This window comes from Pinus tabuliformis, chromosome 6 (genome assembly GCF_031772625.1).
Source record: "Pinus tabuliformis cultivar Carrire ecotype Pingquan chromosome 6, CPIR1, whole genome shotgun sequence".
In the NCBI taxonomy this organism is placed as follows: Eukaryota; Viridiplantae; Streptophyta; class Pinopsida; order Pinales; family Pinaceae; genus Pinus; species Pinus tabuliformis.
Genome location: NC_142292.1, coordinates 1,244,695,011 through 1,244,713,975, shown reverse-complemented (window position 1 = coordinate 1,244,713,975; position 18,965 = coordinate 1,244,695,011).

Sequence of the window (18,965 nt, the reverse complement as noted above, 5' to 3'; positions counted from 1 at the left end):
GAAAGCTGAGTCAGCAGGCAAAGAAGGAATTCTTTCCACCTGAGGAAGAATTCTCGGAGGATAAAAACGGGGTGAGAAGAACGAGTCTATCACCACCTTGGAATGAAGTCAGTTTGCAAATCATGAAATATATTACTTGTGAAGGCCGGTTCAGCATCGTGTATGCATATCACTTTCGGCTACTCACTGAGTTGAGGCACCGAAATGACCTTCCTGTAGAGCAAAAACTGAGCATCCCTTATTATCTCCTGCAGTCCCTAATGGAGTGTGCTACAAAGCTAAGAGAGGGCATACCTGATCAGATAGCCCACCATGGGTTAATAAAGCTGCTTGTGGAAGATGCATTGCACTCATATAAGGTCCCCCTCTCATGGGAATCCTTCCGCAATTTGACCAAAGATGGGGATATTAAAATGTTGATCGAAGAAACGGGTTCCTCTAGCAGTGAGGAACACGAAGCAGTGGCCGAAGAACAAAGGAAGAAGCATGAGGAAAAGAAGGACCAAGAAAAAGGTGGCACACCTATCCTGTCAGCAAGGGAAAAGAGGATGAAGAGCAGAATGGACAAAGCCGAGGTGGCCCACGTCAGCCCAAGTACCTCAACAGCACCTGCACCCAAAGCAAAAAGAAAAACTCAAGCAGGCAAGCAAGCGGAAGTGGAGACACCTGTGTCTACAGGAAAGCAAAAACAGGCTTCTACAGGAAGCCCAAAAACACAAACTCAGGCTTCTACAGGAAGCCCAAAAATCATTGAAAAACAGGCTTTTACAGGAAGCCCGAAAACAAAGACAAAGGCTTCTACAGGAAGCCCGAAGATCAGTGAGAAACAGGCTTCTACAGGAAGCCCAAAAGCAAAGACCAAGGCTTCTACAGGAAGCGTGAAAATCGTTGGAGAACAGGCTTCTACAGGAAGCCCAAAAACGGAGATAAAGGCTTCTACAGGAAGCCCGAAAGTGCAAACACAGGCTTCTACAGGAAGCCCGAAGACAGAGACAAGGGCTTCTACAGGAAGCCCGAAATTGGAAAAAGGGGCTTCTACAAGAGGCCCGAAAGTCATTGAGAAACAACCTCCTACAGGGAGTCTGAAGACAGAGAGAGGGCCTTCTTCAGGAAGCCCAACGGCGGGAAAGAAAGAATCTTCTACCAGAGGCCCGGAAGTGGGCAAAGCAGGGTCTTCCACAGGAAGCCCGAAATCTGAAAAGGAGGGGCCCTCTACAAGGAGCTCTGAGAGAGCAAAACGCAAGAAAGAGAAGGCTGGCATTCTCGAAAAAGAGGCAGCAGCGGCACTGGCTGCCCTCAGTACACCTCCAAAACCGAAGGAGAAAAGGGAGAGGGAGACCCCTCTACCATCTGAAGCCAGGAGAAGCAAGAGGATGACCACGGGCAAGCCACAGCCTCCACCCAGCAGCCAAACCACTTCAGGGGACGTCCCTACTTCACCCAGTGCAAGAACCCCCTCTAAAACATCAGCCACCCTCGAAAAGGGGAGCCCAAAAATAACTTCCTGGACACGAAAAATAGGCCAGTCGCCTTCCGAAGCCCGGCTCAAGGAAATAGGAAAGGGGAAGGAAGCATCACCTTCGTCACCACCAGGGGCAGCAAAGGCAGGGCCGCCAAAAACGGGAAAGGAAGAAGCGCCACCCTCGGCAGAAAAGGCAGAACCACCAAAATCAGGGGAGGAAAAGCGTGCTCCGGGCTCTAGTTCTCGGCCAAAGATGAGGAGCCGGGGCAAAGTTGCTCAAGGATGAGCAAATAGTTTAGCTGGGGGGTGATGATGAGCCCCAATTTTTGGTATAATTTGGGCTCATTTGGCCTACTTGCTTTGCTCAAACCATTCACTTTTTACTGCTTATGCATGCGTTTCTTAGTTTATTCGTGTTGTTTGTAGGAAGAAGGATAGACATTTTATCTACGTGACTAATGCATGATGCTTTCAGGTTTTTGGCATTAAAAGGGAGAAAAAGACAACGAAAAAGGAGACAAGGAGACAATGAGGTGGCACTGTTGGTTTTTAGGAGAGGATGTCCATGGTCTTGGGGACCTTCCTTGTGATTCCCACCAAGAACTTCGAGCTCCAATCCATCTCCCCACCGAGCTTAGAAGCAGCCAGTTGTTCTACAGGAACAACAGTTATAACTGTTCTACAGGAACAGTAGTTATGACTGTCCTACAGGATCAGCAGTTAAACTTTAGTTGGACAACCGAGCTCCTAAAATCAAGGACATCTGTTGGATGATCGTTTTTGCATAAATACTAAGGCCGTAGCCTTGCAGAGAAGCTTTTTGAACCTTGGCATTACTCTTGTAATTGGAAAGTACGAGCTAGAGCTCAGTCTTTGTTCCTTTTTGTAAGCCAATTTGGCATGACATCAGATTATGAATAAAGAAGGCAGATTTTGATCTAGTTCTGAGTTTTCTCAAGGAGCTATAGCTCTCAGGTTAGGGCCTAACCTGAGAGCAATAGATCTCCTCAGTGTTGTAATGTGTTTGCATTTTGTTCCAGCACTTTGAGTTTGTTTATTTTCACATGCAATTCGAATTCACAGTTTGGTAATTTAGTCGTTTTCATGAGCATAGATAGGACTAGTTTATGGTGATTTGCTTTCAGTTGCTTAAGTTTGATAGGAGGATAGATATAATCTCTTGGAGCTCCAAGGAAAAAAGGTTGAGGAAGTCTCCACTGCCATCTCTGTTTGGAGATTGGAGTGCAGCCTATACCAACCACAAAAATACGCAGTTCTTCACTTTATACATGCTACAACATAGTCTCGTTTATGATAGATCTTTCCATGCACTTCACTCTTGCACCATACACCTTCATCACCGCTTCATGCACATTCCTCTACACACTTTATATTGCTGTTCATTGAGTTCATAGCACAGGTAGCATAGGATAATGAATTTTCATCTTGGTGACAGTCATAAGCCATTTGTTTTATTTACACTGCTCTTCATCGTTCTATTACCTTCTTCTTCGTCTTGATCACGCATACAACCACATCCTTGACCTCTGCTCCGCTCTGTTATCTCCCAAACTCCTCCACTCCTCACGTAACTTCATTCTTTAGACATTTCGTTGTTATAACCTTCCATCCATCAACCCACTTCATACACTCGTTCTCCATCCTACTTCTCCACTCCTGAGCCATCACCAGCTTTATTCCTACCTTGCACATCTCCCCCTCCCATTCCATCACTCCACCATCACTTCAAACACCCACGGTAGGTCATCCTGTAGCAATTTGTAGACTTCCTGTAGAAACCCCTGCGTTTCCTGTAGAATCCCCTGCAGACATCCTGTAGGAGGCCACTCACTCGGTTGCTGAGCCTCTGAACGTGAGGAACCTCTGTGGACTGATGCTAAGGATCTCTGGGGACCTCTCCTAGCCTCCCCAACCTTTCCCAAGCTTTCCTTCCTTCCGCATCACATCTGCACAACCAAACCCTAATAAGCACAAAATCACAATCACTCCATCCACTTAAAGAAAAAATACAAAAACATGTCTTTTAAGATGCAAGTAGATTAGATTCATGCATTTTCACTTAATAGAAGTAATGGCATCATTGGTAGAAGTTTCCTTCACATTCTTTGCATCATAGAGGTTAGACTAGTTAAATTAGGGTTTCCTAGGGTTTCCATGTTTTGATTTGCTTTCAGTTCATTTTTGCCAAGTAGATTAGTCTTCTTTGAGCTAGCTTTCGTCCATCATTTAACAAGCTTCTTCTGAGAGCCTATAGAAGTTGGCTTGAGCCCTAGCGGACTTGTGCCAGCTGACCAAGTGACAGCTGCGACAAGAGCTAGTACTTGTGCATACAGCACCGTCGCTTCCAAGTTTGTACGAACTACCGGATTGATAAAATTAAGAGACAGGAAGCCCCAGGAGTTGTAGCATTATTGCTACAATACTGGAGCTCACCACAATAGTCTTCTTCTTGAACACCCATTTGCTGCCAATGGGTTTCCTTCCAACTAGCAACTCCACCAAATCCCAAACCTCATTTTTGTGCAAAGATTCCATTTCATCAACCATGGCCTCTTTCTAGAGTTTTCCATTCTCTGAATCTACTGCTTCCTTCACAGTTCTGGGATCATCATCAGTAACAGATAAAGCAAAATTTGAACAGAAAGCAGATGGACTATACCTTTATGGCTGCCTTCTTTCTCGAACTGATCTTCTCACACCCGGAGTTTGTGGCTCTTCATCTTCTGATTCCTCCTTTGCTATAGAGTCTGGTTCTTCCTCCTTCAGCTCAAACTCTATCTTCTTAGGTTCCTTTGGTTGGACTTCATGTTTAATAACATCTTTCACCTCTCTGAACACCACATCTCGGTTGTACACAACCTTCCTTGTTACTGGGTTCCAAAGCTTATAACCCTTTAAACCATCCTTATACCCAATAAAGATGCACTTTTCAAATTTACTATCCAACTTGGTTCTTTTCTCCTTTGGAACATGTACATATGCATCACATCCAAATACCCTCATATGTGAAAGAGAGGGTTTCTTACCAGTGCATACCTCTTGTGGAGTCTTATCCTCCAACGCTAATGAAGGTGATTTGTTGACCAGGTAACATGTTGTCTCCACCGCCTCTACCCATAATTCCTGTCCTAACCCAGCACCACTAAGGATGCTTCTTGCCCTTTCCATGAATGTCTTATTCATTCTTTCTACAACTCCATTTTTCTTAGGTGTGTATGGAGTAGTCCTCTGCTGTGCTATACCACACTTCTTACATAATTCCTCAAATTCCTTACTACAAAACTCTCCACCGTTATCTGTCCTCAACACCTTTATCCTCTTCCTTGTTTAGTTTTACACCAGAGCCTTAAATTCTTTATACCTATCAAAGACTTCAGATTTCTTCTTAAGGAAATATATCCATGTATTCCTTGAGAAGTCATATATAAATGATACATAGTACACAGACTTACCCAGTGATGGAACCTTCATAGGTCCAAACACATCATTGTGCACAAGCTTTAATATCTATTTCACCCTCTTACCACCAGAGGGGAAACTCACTCGATTCTGCTTCCCATATACACAATTTTCACAGAAATCAAAATCCAGAGAGCTATTACTCATACATTCTACCATACCTTTACCATGAAGTATTTGAAGGCCCTTCTCTCCAATATGTCCAAGCCTTTGATGGCACAACATGGTCTTCTCTCTAGAGACCACTAGATTTTCTGCTCCACTTTTATGAACCACAGAACTGTTGCACCCATCAACAACAGTGCTACCTTGTATCTTGTACAGAGTTCCAATCCGAACTCCCTGCATCAATACCAGTGTTCCCCGAACCATCTTGCAGGTATCCTTATTGAACACTGTTTTTACACCTGCATCATCCAGCGTGCTTACAGAAATCAGATTTTTGGCCAATGCAGGAATATGCAGAACACCAGGAAGTGTTCTAACCCTTCCACCTTGCAACTTCAACTTTACTTTTCCGCAACCAACAATTCTAGCCTTCCTATCATCCCCTAAGAAGACATCACCACCATCGTATTTCTCATACTCGCAGAACCACTCTCTATGGGGAGTGAAGTGAAAGGATGCACCTAAGTCAATCAACCATGCCTCATGATCTACATGTGTACTTGAAGAAGCCAAGTACACATCCCCACCTTCATCTGAGGTGGTTTTCGCCTCTACAGAAGGAGCATCATCAAATCCCTTTCCTTTGTCAAGATCTTTAGATTTACAATCCCTTTTGTAGTGCCCTTCCTTTCCGCATGATCTGAAAATCACCCTATGAGTGACCTCAGTTGAAGATTTATTAAACAAAAGGTATTATAGACCCATGTGCTGGTGTGTGTGTTCTATGTTATTGAAACAACGGATCGATTAGATTGACAATACACAGAAAATAAATGGAAAGATAGTAGAGAAATACAGTAAGCAACACAAAGACACAAACACTTTCTAATAAGGAGTTCACCCTATTCTCCAGGGCTACGTCTCCGGTCCAACTCCAGTGGTGGCCTTGTTTTATTGTGTCCTTCAGCAGATAAATTACAATGCAGGGACTCAATATGAGTTCTCCTGAAGCAGATTATGCTTGGCAGGGTAGTTCTTGGATTCCCCAAGCCACTTGGAGTACACAGACTCTTGTTCTTCCTACCAACTTTGTGACCCTCGGTCTATAGTAGAAAGAGCCAACTCTGATGCTCAATCTGGACAGATTCCTCTATGGGAAGGCTTAATTCTTCAAGCTCTTTGGTGCTCGATGCTGCCCATGTTCAACTCAGCCCTCTGTCTCCTCTACTTGGCTTTACTGCTCTCTGTGCTCAGTCCTCCTCTCAGGGTTCACTATTCACTGTCTCTCTTGGTCGCTTGGACTCTTCGTTCTCTCTTTCTTAATCCCATTCGGCTGTCTCTGTTCATGGCTTTAGCCATTCAACCTCCATGTCTGTTCGGTTCCTCTCCTTCCTGCGTCGATTCGTCTGCCGCCTGTGTGTTTGGAGTTCCCTATTCGGCATCAGCATGAACGCTCGAGAAGTAGCCACATGTCTCCATCAGAACAGCGCCAGCCTGTTCGTCGATTCGTCTCTTTCTCCACCGTGGCAGTCAACGAATTCCAAATCCCCTTAAATCGCGGCTTAATTCCCTGTCAATTCCGCTCTGTCTATCGGACACAATCTCAACCGTCTGATCTAGGCTCCTCCAGATCCAATGTCATACGCACACCGAGCGCGGTTGACTTGCTTGACCAAAAACGTGCGATCACGGCGGTTTTTCTCTCACCTCCGCTGCCATGCGTCGATCGCTGAGTGTGATCGCTCCGTTTTCTCCAAAACTACTTACCATTCAAGGGCGCCCCGATCAAATCGCCAGTTTCCAGGTTGTGGGTCCCACCTTCGTACGATGGCGCTTTTCGTTTCTCTGCCCATGCTCCTCTGGCTCCCAACGTGACCAAGTGCTTAAGGCTCTACCATTTCAGCCTGTTCGCCCAGCGGCGCTAATCGCGCATCGAAAATTAGCTCCTTTTCCCGTTCCGGGGCTCCCAGGGGCTACATTGACCTCCTACGTAGTCTCCATGGGCCTCCGTCATCGTGCTTTGACCGAGGTCCTCGTCGTTCCGCACCAGCTGCCATGGCCACTGTTTCGGGGTGTTTTCAATTGCTGTTTTGGATCCTTCAAGGATTTGTTTCATCCCGATATAGTCATGGTTCTATGACAGTCATTTATGGATCCGATTTGGATCACGACCTCCCTACTGAAAAGCTTTTGGACCACCAATAGTTGGTTTTTTTTTTTTCAAGCATCAACTAAGTGAGGAAACTGTTGTCTCACTTGTCCAATCTCAATCCACTTCACACTGCTCAGCTTCGAACCTTTAAGCCCAATCCTGAGGTATTCCACCTGTCCACTTCGCGTCGTCCTTACCTTCCTGTCCAGCACTGTATCTTCCTGCAACTCATTAAGATATTCAGGTAGCAGGTCATCAACAAAAGGCAATTGACTCTACTCTTCAGGGTCCTCAACCATTGAAGGTTCAAACAACCTCAAGCAATCTGCGTTCATGACTGAGTAGATGTGCATGTAAGCTGGCAGATCAAGGCGAAAAGCATTCTCACCATCATTATGCATCTCCCATAGCAAATTCGTGATCAATGGATGCACGGATTTCGAGAAAAATGGAAAATGGCTGAAGATTTCAGAGCTCGATTTCTCGGAAACCGTGCATCGGAATCGGCTGAAACTGCTTGGGTAGGCTACTATCACCCACGTGCATCTCCCCATGAAACAGGTTTTAAAATGGATGCACGGATATGGAGAAAATGCAAAAATGGCTGATGGTGATGGAGGCTGATTTCTTGGAAACCGTGCACCGGAATTGCATGAAACTGCTCAGGCATGTTGTCATCGACCTTGTACAATCCCCCATAAAATGGTTTGTCAAATGGATGCATGGTCTTCAAGTTATGGTTTGTTTTCTTGCATGTCTTTGTTGGTTCAGTTGGAAACACTATGCAGGGCACCTTCATCACCTCCTCGTTCATCTGAGCCTCGTCCAAATCAGCTCCTCCATCACCAAGTCTGTTTCCTCATCTCCCATCTGCTCTTTTGCCACGTAACCCTACCTTCTTGCTTTTCCATTGCCTAAACCTTCTTTGATGCAAGCTAGACCTCCACACCCTCTCATCAACTCTATCCATCAGTCCTTGGGTCATTTCAGGCCCCTACCCTACCTCCCTATCCATTCATGCACCTTACCTCACTCACCCATGCTCCGAAATTGCATTACAGAACATCCTGTAGAAATCCCAGAACATCCTGTAGAAACCCCTGCAGACATCCTGAAGAAGCCTGCACACTCGGATGCCGAGCACCTGAACGTTGTGGACTTCTGTGGAATGATGTCTTGGATCCCCTGGAACCTCTCCTAGCCCTCCTGACCTTTCCCAAGCTTCCTTTCCCTTCAAACCACCCCTGCACAGTCAAAACCTAATAAGAAACAACATCATAATAACTCCAACCACTTAAGCAAAAATACAAAACAATGTTCTTTTCAATGGAAGTAGTTCGAGTTCATGCATTTCACATCACTAGAAGTAATGCCATCATTTTTAGACATTTGCACTCTCACTATTGCATCATAGAGGTTAAACTAGTCAGATTAGGGTTTACTAGGGTTTCCATGTTTTGGTTGGCTTTCAGTTCATTCTTGCAAAGTAGGTTAATTTCCTTTCAGATAGACAAGGGGAGAGATTTGGTTGCTCAGAGGATGAGCAACACTTTCAGTAGGGGGGTGATGATGAGCCCCAAAAATGTACAATTATTTGGGCTCATTCAACCTCCTAATTTGGCTTAGTCCACCATTCTCATTTGTTTATTGCATGCTTTTGATTATTTTTATGTTAATAGAGTGAATTTGGTTAGTCATTATGCCAACAAGTCTAATGGGTGCTTTGTGTAGCCTTTTTGGTCAACTTGGAGACAAATTTGAAGGTCTTAATGAGCACTTGGCAGCCAAATTCGTGGGAGAACAAGCTAGAGGATTTGTAGGAAGGTGTCCCCCTCATTTATGGGCCCTTACCTCGAATTCTCCATCATCAGCTCGGAGTTCAAGGGCCACCGAATCAATCAGCTCAAGGGCAGCCAAGCAAGTCAAGTTGGACTGCTGTTAACTCCAAGTCTTGGGCAGCCAAGTCCCTAACTTTTAGGAGGACTTTTGGGTCCTCAAATTGTATAAATAAGAAGGCTTGGGGCCTCATTTTGGTTAGCTATTGAGTAGTCATTTTGTGTAGCTAGTTAGTCAATTTGGGGTTAGCTAGTTAGTCAATGTGGTTAGTCATGTTGTAGCTCGGTTTTTGCTCCTTGTAAGCCAGTTTTGGTATGTCATTAGATTCATGATTATTCAATAAAGACAGGCAGCTTTTGATCCAATTCTAAGTTTTTAAGAGAGCAACAGACCTCCTCTGTGTTGTAATGTTAATTTCTTTTTGTTTCAGCACTTTAGTTCATTGCTTTACCATGAAATTCGAAATTACAGGTTTGCTGAGTTAGTTTTTATGAGATTGAATGAGTTTAGCTTATGGTTGAATTGCTTTCGGTTGTTTAGTTAGACTAGCAGGTTGATAATACATTGGAGCTCCAAGGAAAAAGGTTGAGGAAGTCTCCACTGCCATCTCTGTTTGGAGATTGGAGTGCAGCCTATACCAACCACAAAAATACGCAGTTCTTCACTTTATACATGCTGCAACATAGTCTCGTTTATGATAGATCTTTCCATGCACTTCACTCTTGCACCATACACCTTCATCACAGCTTCATGCACATTCCTCTACACGCTTTATATTGCTGTTCATTGAGTTCATAGCACAGGTAGCATAGGTTAATGAATTTTCATCTTGGTGACAGTCATAAGCCATTTGGTTTATGTACACTGCTCTTCATCGTTCTATTACCTTCTTCTTCGTCTTGATCACGCATACAACCACATCCTTGACCTCTGCTCCTTTCTGTTATCTCCCAAACTCCTCCACTCCTCACGTAACTTCATTCTTTAGACATTTCGCTGTTATAACCTTCCATCCATCAACCCACTTCATACACTCGTTCTCCATCCTACTTCTCCACTCCTAAGCCATCACCAGCTCTATCCCTACCTTACACATCTCCCCCTACCATTCCATCACTCCACCATCACTTCAAACACCCACGGTAGGTCATCCTGTAGCAATTTGTAGACTTCCTGTAGAAACCCCTGCGTTTCCTGTAGGATCCCCTGCAGACATCCTGTAGGAGGCCACTCACTCGGTTGCTGAGCCTCTGAGCGTGAGGAACCTCTATGGACGGATGCTAAGGATCCTTGGGAACCTCTCTTAGCCTCCCCAACCTTTCCCAAGCTTCCCTTCCTTCCGCATCACATCTGCACAACCAAACCCTAATAAACACAAAATCACAATCACTCCATCCACTTAAAGAAAAAATACAAAAACATGTCTTTTAAGATGCAAGTAGCTTAGATTCATGCATTTTCACTCATTAGAAGTAATGGCATCATTGGTAGAAGTTTCATTCACATTCTTTGCATCATAGAGGTTAGACTAGTCAAATTAGGGTTTTCCTAGGGTTTCCATGCTTTGGTTTGCTTTCAGTTCATTTTCGCCAAGTAGATTAGTTTTCTCTGAGCTAGCTTTCTTCCATCATTTAGCAAGCTTCTTCTGAGAGCCTATAGAAGTTGGCTTGAGCCCTAGCGGACTTGTGCCAGCTGACCAAGTGACAGCTGCGACAAGAGCTAGTACTTGTGCATATAGCACCGTCGCTTCCAAGTTTGTACGAACTACCGGGTTGATAAAATTAAGAGACAGGAAGCCCCAGGAGTTGTAGCATTATTGCTACAATACTGGAGCTCACCATCTTTTTTTTTTTGAACCTTGGCATTACTCTTGTAATTGGAAAGTACGAGCTAGAGCTCAGTCTTTGTTCCTTTATGTAAGCCAATTTGGCATGACATCAGATTATGAATAAAGAAGGCAGATTTTGATGTAGTTCTGAGTTTTCTCAAGGAGCTATAGCTCTCAGGTTAGGGCCCAACCTGAGAGCAATAGATCTCCTCAGTGTTGTAATGTGTTTGCATTTCGTTCCAACACTTTGAGTTTGTTTATTTTCACATGCAACTCGAATTCACAGTTTGGTAATTTAGTCGTTTTCATGAGCATAGATAGGACTAGTTTATGGTGATTTGCTTTCAGTTGCTTAAGTTTCATTTTAAGAACGCAGCAGACACATAAAGATAAACAAGGGAGGTACTGAGCGCTTGAGATGGGCCCAACCCCAAGAGCTACAGCCTCCTAAGAGAGATTTAGAGCTGGTGCAATGCTGGATTCATCTTTATTAAACAAGAATGAAGAGTTACATCAAAACTGTCCACAAGGAGAGCTTGAACATGAGCTGAAAGAAAAGCTAATCCATGGCCTACAAATCGAATTACAAAATGACTAACTACTGGCTAACTACTAGCTACAAAAATGACTACCAACTAGCTAACCCCAAAATGACTAACTAGCTAACTTCCTGTAGAGCAGTCTGCTAACTTCCTGTAGAACCAATTTCACTGATTTTACTTGCTTGGCTGGGGGTGCCTTCTCCTTGAACTGTGCTGCTTCCTGGAAGCTGACGAATCCAACTGACGCAAGCCTAGAGCTTGCCATACCCAGGAACTTCATCACAGTTCTTATCCAAATGTATCATCATTATCTACCCAAGTCAGAACCTCAATAATTGGCAAATTCAAAACTATCACTTGCAGAAGCTTATAACATGTGCCTTCAAACTCAAACACAAATCTTGTATATGCGCCTTCAATATCAGATTCAAAGACCAATCAAACAAGTGTGCCCATATTTACATTCAACTCAGAACAAATTCGGATTCCAATATAAAGCTCTGACTAAATAATGCCATAGCGAATATTTATTAGAACTGCACTTTCTAACATATCACAACAGCGCAAGGAATCCATTATAAATCTGGATATGCTAACAAAAGTGATTACCTCAACAACGCCTCTGCAATTCACCCATTGACTCTACCTGCACACAAGTCGAGGTGTAACCATTTCTTCATGATTTGCGCCTTTGATTTCTTTAAATATTTGGACAGTGATATGCACGAGGCTTCTGCCAGCAATTCTATTCCTTTGCAAAATTCTTTACATATACTCCGGTAAACTGCGTCTTTCCAGACCAGATCAGCTCAGGGTTATGCCATTCGATCAATTTACATCATCAGCGTTCAACTCCGGCAAACGCATTAACTTTCTGGTTCCATACCCCAGCAGATCGATTTTTAAAACTGTGCTCAATTGAATAATTCAACAAATGCATTCATTCTAAATTTAATGACAGTGTTCAGTAAATACAAACTCATGAATCCAATTTGGAATAATCATTACAGCAAGCACCAATTAATCACTACGGCAACCCCTTAATCGATCTTGAGATACATCGATCTTTCACAGCAATGATTTTAACTGCATTCAACGTACTCAATTTCTAGCAACATAACTCTGCACCCATTTTTCTGCGCCCAGATTTTGGAATTGTTTTCTTATTGAAATTGATTCACTACAGTAACTAACAGCATTAACCTTTGTACAATTGCATATAGGAATCGAACCAATTGAAACTTGTCTCCTCCGTCTGCAAGTTGTGTGTCGATTGCACAATATCGACTATTCAAATCTTTTAATCGATTTCACAAAATGCCATATCGTTTTCTGAAGCGCTTCCCAATATACATCTATGCAATGCTGCAAATATTCATATATATATAACTTGCCAATGTGCTGTACAAACAGTGAAATCGACTTTTCCAAACTCAAATGCCGGAGTCACATATTTGATGTATTGTTCAAACTATGTTAACATATCAATTTCAATGAACTTCCGCTGGTCTGGAAATCTTCCGCTGTATATGCTCCATAGCCCCTTCATTTGTGTGGTTTTGCAAACTGTAGTTCTGCAATGGCATTAGAGCTTTCTGTAGCAATCTTGATGGCGGCTGCTCTTGTGCTAATAAAAATCACCAACGAAATCCACACTTCCAGTTGTGTGCAAGTTGACTAACAACTGAGCGCTTATTAATTTCTGCATGACTGCTGGTGGAGTGAGGTGGCAAAGACGTGCTAGCCCATGCAACTGTTCATGAATTGCAGTGGTCACTGATTGTTCTCTGCTTGAAATTACGTCCATCAATCATGCTGCAGTTTAAACGGTCACCACTACCTGATTTCAATTTTTTTTTGAGACACGTGTGCTCATCCACCCATCGAGTGCTATGGAACTGGATGACGGTGGTCAGTCAGCTAGCCACCAATTCCTTTAATCCCGACCATCTCATTGTTCATGCAGTTTACAAATTACATTCATGCAAACAGAGGAATAGGTTTTGTCACGTACCTGAAGCCAAATGGCTGCTTGTGAAGCTTCTTGCTGCTGCATGCTCTGATCCTCATTTGCTGCATGTATGGTGGCTTGACTGATGATTTATGGCTGTTTTTTCTTGTGCAGGTTCCTCTGGACGGATCTAAGCTGCAGGAGTTCATTTCCACGTTCAACTCTGCCCGTTCAAGCTGCTGCTGCTGCATGGTCACAACCAGAACTTCTTTTTGCCATTTCTCCCAGACGGTAGATCGGTTTGATCTGAAACTCGGTGAGCATGTTCCTACCTTCATTATGCATCTCCCATAGCAAATTCATGATCAATGGATGCACGGATTTCGAGAAAAATGGGAAATGGCTGAAGATTTCAGAGCTCCATTTCTCGAAAACCGTGCATCGGAATCGGCTGAAACTGCTTGGGTAGGTTACCATCACTCACATGCATATCCCCATGAAACAAGTTTTGAAACGGATGCACGGTTATGGAGAAAATGCAAAAATGGCTGATGGTGATGGAGGCTGATTTCTTGGAAACCGTGCACCGGAATTGCATGAAACTGCTCAGGCATGTTGTCATCGACCTTGTACAATCCCCCATAAGATGGTTTGTCAAATGGATGCATGGTTCTCAAGTTATGGCAAAAACAAATTCTGCTCTATGGATTTTTGCTTCAAGGCACTTTGCATGTGTTTGCATGGTATGACAAAATGAATTTTGGCTGTGATGCAGGTATGGAGATGATGGAGGAGGAGTTGGAAGATTGCATGAGGGCTTCTGAACCCTTGAGGAAGCTACCATGCTCGCCAAACCACTTTTTGAAATGCATCCCTAGTTTCCCACAATTTCTATAGGAAGATCCTGTAGAAGCACAATGAGAAGCACAAGGAGGTGGAAAAAATGATGGATGAAGGCAAGGGATGGACACACAAGTGCTTGTAGGCCTAATCAACAGATTCCCACCATTCGATTCACTTTTGAAATTGGATTTGGCTCGTCCCAAGGTTCTACAGGATGTTTCCTGTAGAAATACAGAGCTTCCTGTAGAAGGCACAGTTTTGAGGAAAGAAGCATAATGACATGAAAAAATGATGGAAAAGGGGTGAGGAATGGAAACATGGATGTGGGTAGGCCTCATGGACATATTCCAAGCCTTCAGGTCCTCCTCGGAGATCAATTTGGCTTTTTTTTTTTTTTTGTAAACTTCCTGTAGAAGATACGAAACTTCCTGTAGAAGGCACAAAAACTCCTTTGTCTTTGTTTTGAGTGATCCACCTGACCTACAATGTCCTTCTTGCAACCTGCAATTAGCCAATGGAAATTAGTTTTATTTGTTTTTTTCTTTTTCTCTTTTTTTTTTGAAAAACAACTAGGGCGCCTCATGGAGGTTTTCACCCTAATTGCCTGCCCTGGGCGCCTCCAAGGAAGGTTTTCACCCAGGGATCTTATTCCCACTTTTTCTTTTCTTTTCTTTCCAACCCATTGACCGCCTCATGGAGGTTTTCAATCAATGAGCCAATCTAAGGCGCCTCCGAGGGGGTTTTCACCTTAGATTTTTATTTTTCTCTTATTTTCATTTTTTCATTTCTTTACTTTTTTTTTTTCATTTTTTTCTCTACCCTACCCTACTTGAAAAACAAAATCATTTTCAAGTATAAGAATACTTCCAATGGAGCCATGTGCACATCGAGATTAGAGACAAAATGATGTGAAGGCTCGAGATGCATGCTTTGACAGGTATCCAGATCTCAAAGACCAAATGATCTGGCGTTGAAAGGATCAAACAAAACTGAGGAAGAGAGTACTGCTGCAACTTAGTGACCTTCTGAAACCATATCTCAATATAGCTTTGATATCCTTGGTTCCTTTGCTGATCTGGATCATTCTTCATGTCACCTTCTAACATGACTTTCTCATCTTCCTCTTTTTGCTGATCTTTCTCTTGAATACATGGAAGATCTGATGGTAACCATGAAGGAACTCTCTCGATCTCTGATTCTGATCTCTCCTCTTCATTAAGTGCAGCCCATGGTTCTTTGATCTCCTCTTTGGAATATTCTTTTGCTTTTGGTCCTTCAATGTTGTCAATAGATTCTCTCTTTTGCAACACTCTTCCTGAGCTTTGGTGAACATCATTGAGCTCAAAAGGAGTCATTTGCACATGTTTGCCTCAGCTTTGCAATTGGGTTGAGCTACTCCATTGCATGGTTTTGGAAATGGAGGTACGGGTAGCTGAGTGGAGGTGTGAAATTGAGATGGAGATGGATGGCATTGTGGATGAGCAGGTGGTGGAGGAAAATGAGCGGGATGAGAGTTGTACTGGGGCCTCCACTCCCGATAAGGTGCATTCCATTGAGGCTGTGGCTGAGCATAAGAGTGAAACGACTGAGCAGCTGGTTGGGCATAATATGGATCTGTGAAGGAATAAGGAGGAGGTGTGAACCAGGAAGGATGAGCAGGGGGACCCCAAGAAGGCATGAAGGTGGCTTGGTAAGGGTCATAATAGGTCTCGGGTGTCCCTTGTAGTTCCTGCTGGTAGGGTATGGGTCCATGTGGCCTCCTTTGGCTCATATAACAGAGTGATTCGGTGGCTCCCTTGGCTCTTTGATATGTAGCTTTGATTCTGGGCAAGGAAGGGCACTGATCTGTAGGATGGTATTCTTCACAGATGAAACACACTTCTAGAGGGTGCATTGGACATTCGTTCCTAGGATGCTTTCTAGTGCACCTAGGACAAAAAATGGCCAAAGCCCTCTTGGCTTCTTCTTGCTTCTTTTGGATCCGCAAGGTATCCAGTTGCATGGCAAGAAACTGCCTCATATCACTCTTGAAATCTTCGATCTGATTTGCAAATTCATCTTTGGACAAGGGACTGCTCCCAACATCTCTGCTTGTAGCCATTTGCTTCAGAGGAATGTTTCTTCTTATTCTCTCCTAGAGGTTCTTCAGATATGTCTTGATGTCCACCCAGGGGTTCTTTCATCACAGCCATCGAAGAAGAACGTTGGCTGTGTGAAGCAGTGGGGGTGTTGTGCAATCATTTTTCTAACTTATCTCTACTCCTACAAAGCATGAAATGAAATCTTTTTGGTTGATTTTTTTTTGTTTTTTCTACTTCTACCTGCAAAACTGAAATAGATTGAACTGCAACTAACTACCTTGCGAAATTGAAAATGCGGAATTGAAATGAAAGCAGGAAAGGACTAATCTATTTTGCTCAAATGAAATTGCAGGAATGAAATGCTAGGCTACGCTTGCGAAATTGAAATGCTAATCTATGAAAGCAAGAAATGTCTATGCTACTTTTGCTCCAGTATTGTAGCAATAATGCTACAACTCCTGGAGCTTCCTATCTCTAATTTTATCAACCCGGTAGTTCGTACAAACTTGGAAGCGACGGTGCTGTATGCACAAGTACTAGCTCTTGTCGCAGCTGTCACTTGGTTAGGTGGCACAAGTCCGCTAGGGCTCAAGCCAACTTCTATAGGCTCACAAAAGAAGCTTTATGAGTGATGGACGAAATCTATCTTGAAGGAAGCTAACCTACTTTGCAAAAAGGAAATGGAAAGCTAACAAAGCATAGAAACCCTAATAAACCCTAATTTAACTAGCTTGACCCTTACAATGCAAAAACGTGAATGAAACTTCTACCAATGATGCTATTACATGCAGTGAGTTGAAATACATGAATCTAAGCTACTTGCACTTGAAAAGACATGTTTTTGTATTTTGTCATTAAGTGGTTGGATTTATTGTGATGATGCTTTTGATTAGGGTTTGGTTGTGCAGGAGCGGTTGGAATGGAAGGAGAGCATGGGCAAGGTCAGGATGGCTAGGGGAGGTCCCAAGGGATCCTTAGCATCAGTCCACAGAGGTTCCTCACGTTCAGATGCTCAGCAACCGAGTGTGTGGGCTCCTACAGGATGTCTGCAGGGGATCCTACAAGAAACTCAGGAATTTCTACAGGAAGGTCTGCAATTCTTCTACAGGATGTTCTGAAATGGGATGTTTGAGGATGGATGGTTGATGGAAGATGCATGGATGGTTATGGAGGTAGGATGGGGGTCTGAAGTGACCCAGGAACTGATGGATGGAGTGGTGAGGTGATGTGGAAAGCTGACTTGGCTTGAAGGTGGTTGAGACAACAATGGGGAAGAAGGTAAGGTTACTTGGCAAAAGAGAAGATGGGAGATGAGGGAACAGACTTGGTGATGGAGGAGCTGATCTGAACGAGGATCAAATGAACGAGGAGGTGATGAAGATGCCCTGCATAGTGGTTATTTGATCAAACCAACTACATCTTGCATGCAATCGAAATATCATGTGATCTATCTAACAAGTTAATGAAATCGGTGGACATCAACCTTGTTCATGAAAAGAATCACGTACAACCTGTGAACAAAACATTATCAAAGAGATATAAACGCATGAATAACTCCTACCAATCTATCTTAAACATAAGAAACTACTTTAACCATCAAAAGCAACCTAAGTAACACAGCATGAATTAAATCTAAAGAGCAGATTTTTTCTCAAGAACACAGCAAACACACATAAAGAGAAACAAGGGAGGTACTGGGCGCTTGAGATGGGCCCAACCCCAAGAGCTACAGCCTCCCATGAAAGATTTAGAGCTGGTGCAAAGCTGGATCCATCTTTATTAATCAAGAAATGAAAAGTACATCAAAACTGTCCACAAGGAGAACTTGAACATGAGCTGAAAGCAAAGCTAATCTATTGCATAAAAATCGAACTACAAACTAGCTAACTAATGGCTAAAACAAAATGACTAACTAGCTAACCCAAATGAGGCCCCAAGCCTTCTTATTTATACAATTTTGAGGACCCAACAGTCCTCCTAAAAGTTAGGGACTTGGCTGCCCAAGACTTGTAGTTAACAGCAGTCCAACTTGACTTGCTTGGCTGCCCTTGAGCTGATTGATTCGGTGGCCCTTGAACTCCGAGCTGATGGTGGAGAATTCGAGGTAAGGGCCCATAAATGAGGGGGACACCTTCCTACAAATCCTCTAGCTTGTTCTCCCACGAATTTGGCTACCAAGTGCTCATTAAGACCTTCCATTTTGTCTCCAAGTTGACCAAAAAGGCTACACAAAGCACCCATTAGACTTGTTGGCATAATGACTAACCAAATTCACTCTATTAACACAAATATAATAAAAAACATGCAATAAACAAATGATAATGGTGGATTAAGTCAAATTAGGAGGTTGGATGAGCCCAAATATTTGTCCATTTTTGGGGCTCATCATCACCCCCTACTGAAAGTGTTGCTCATCCTCTAAGCAACCAAATCTCTCTCCTCGTCTTTGATGGCCCTGGTGGCTTCCTTGGCTAGCATCTCGGCCGATTTCTCCTTTGGCTTCCCCCTTTTCAAACTTTCCTGTAGAAACTGTTCGCTGGCTTCCTGTAGAAACAGTCCTCTGTTTTCCTGTAGAGCAGTCTGCTAACTTCCTGTAGAAACTGTTCGCTGGCTTCCTGTAGAAACAATCCTCTGTTTTCCTGTAGAGCAGTCTGCTAACTTCCTGTAGAACCAATTTCACTG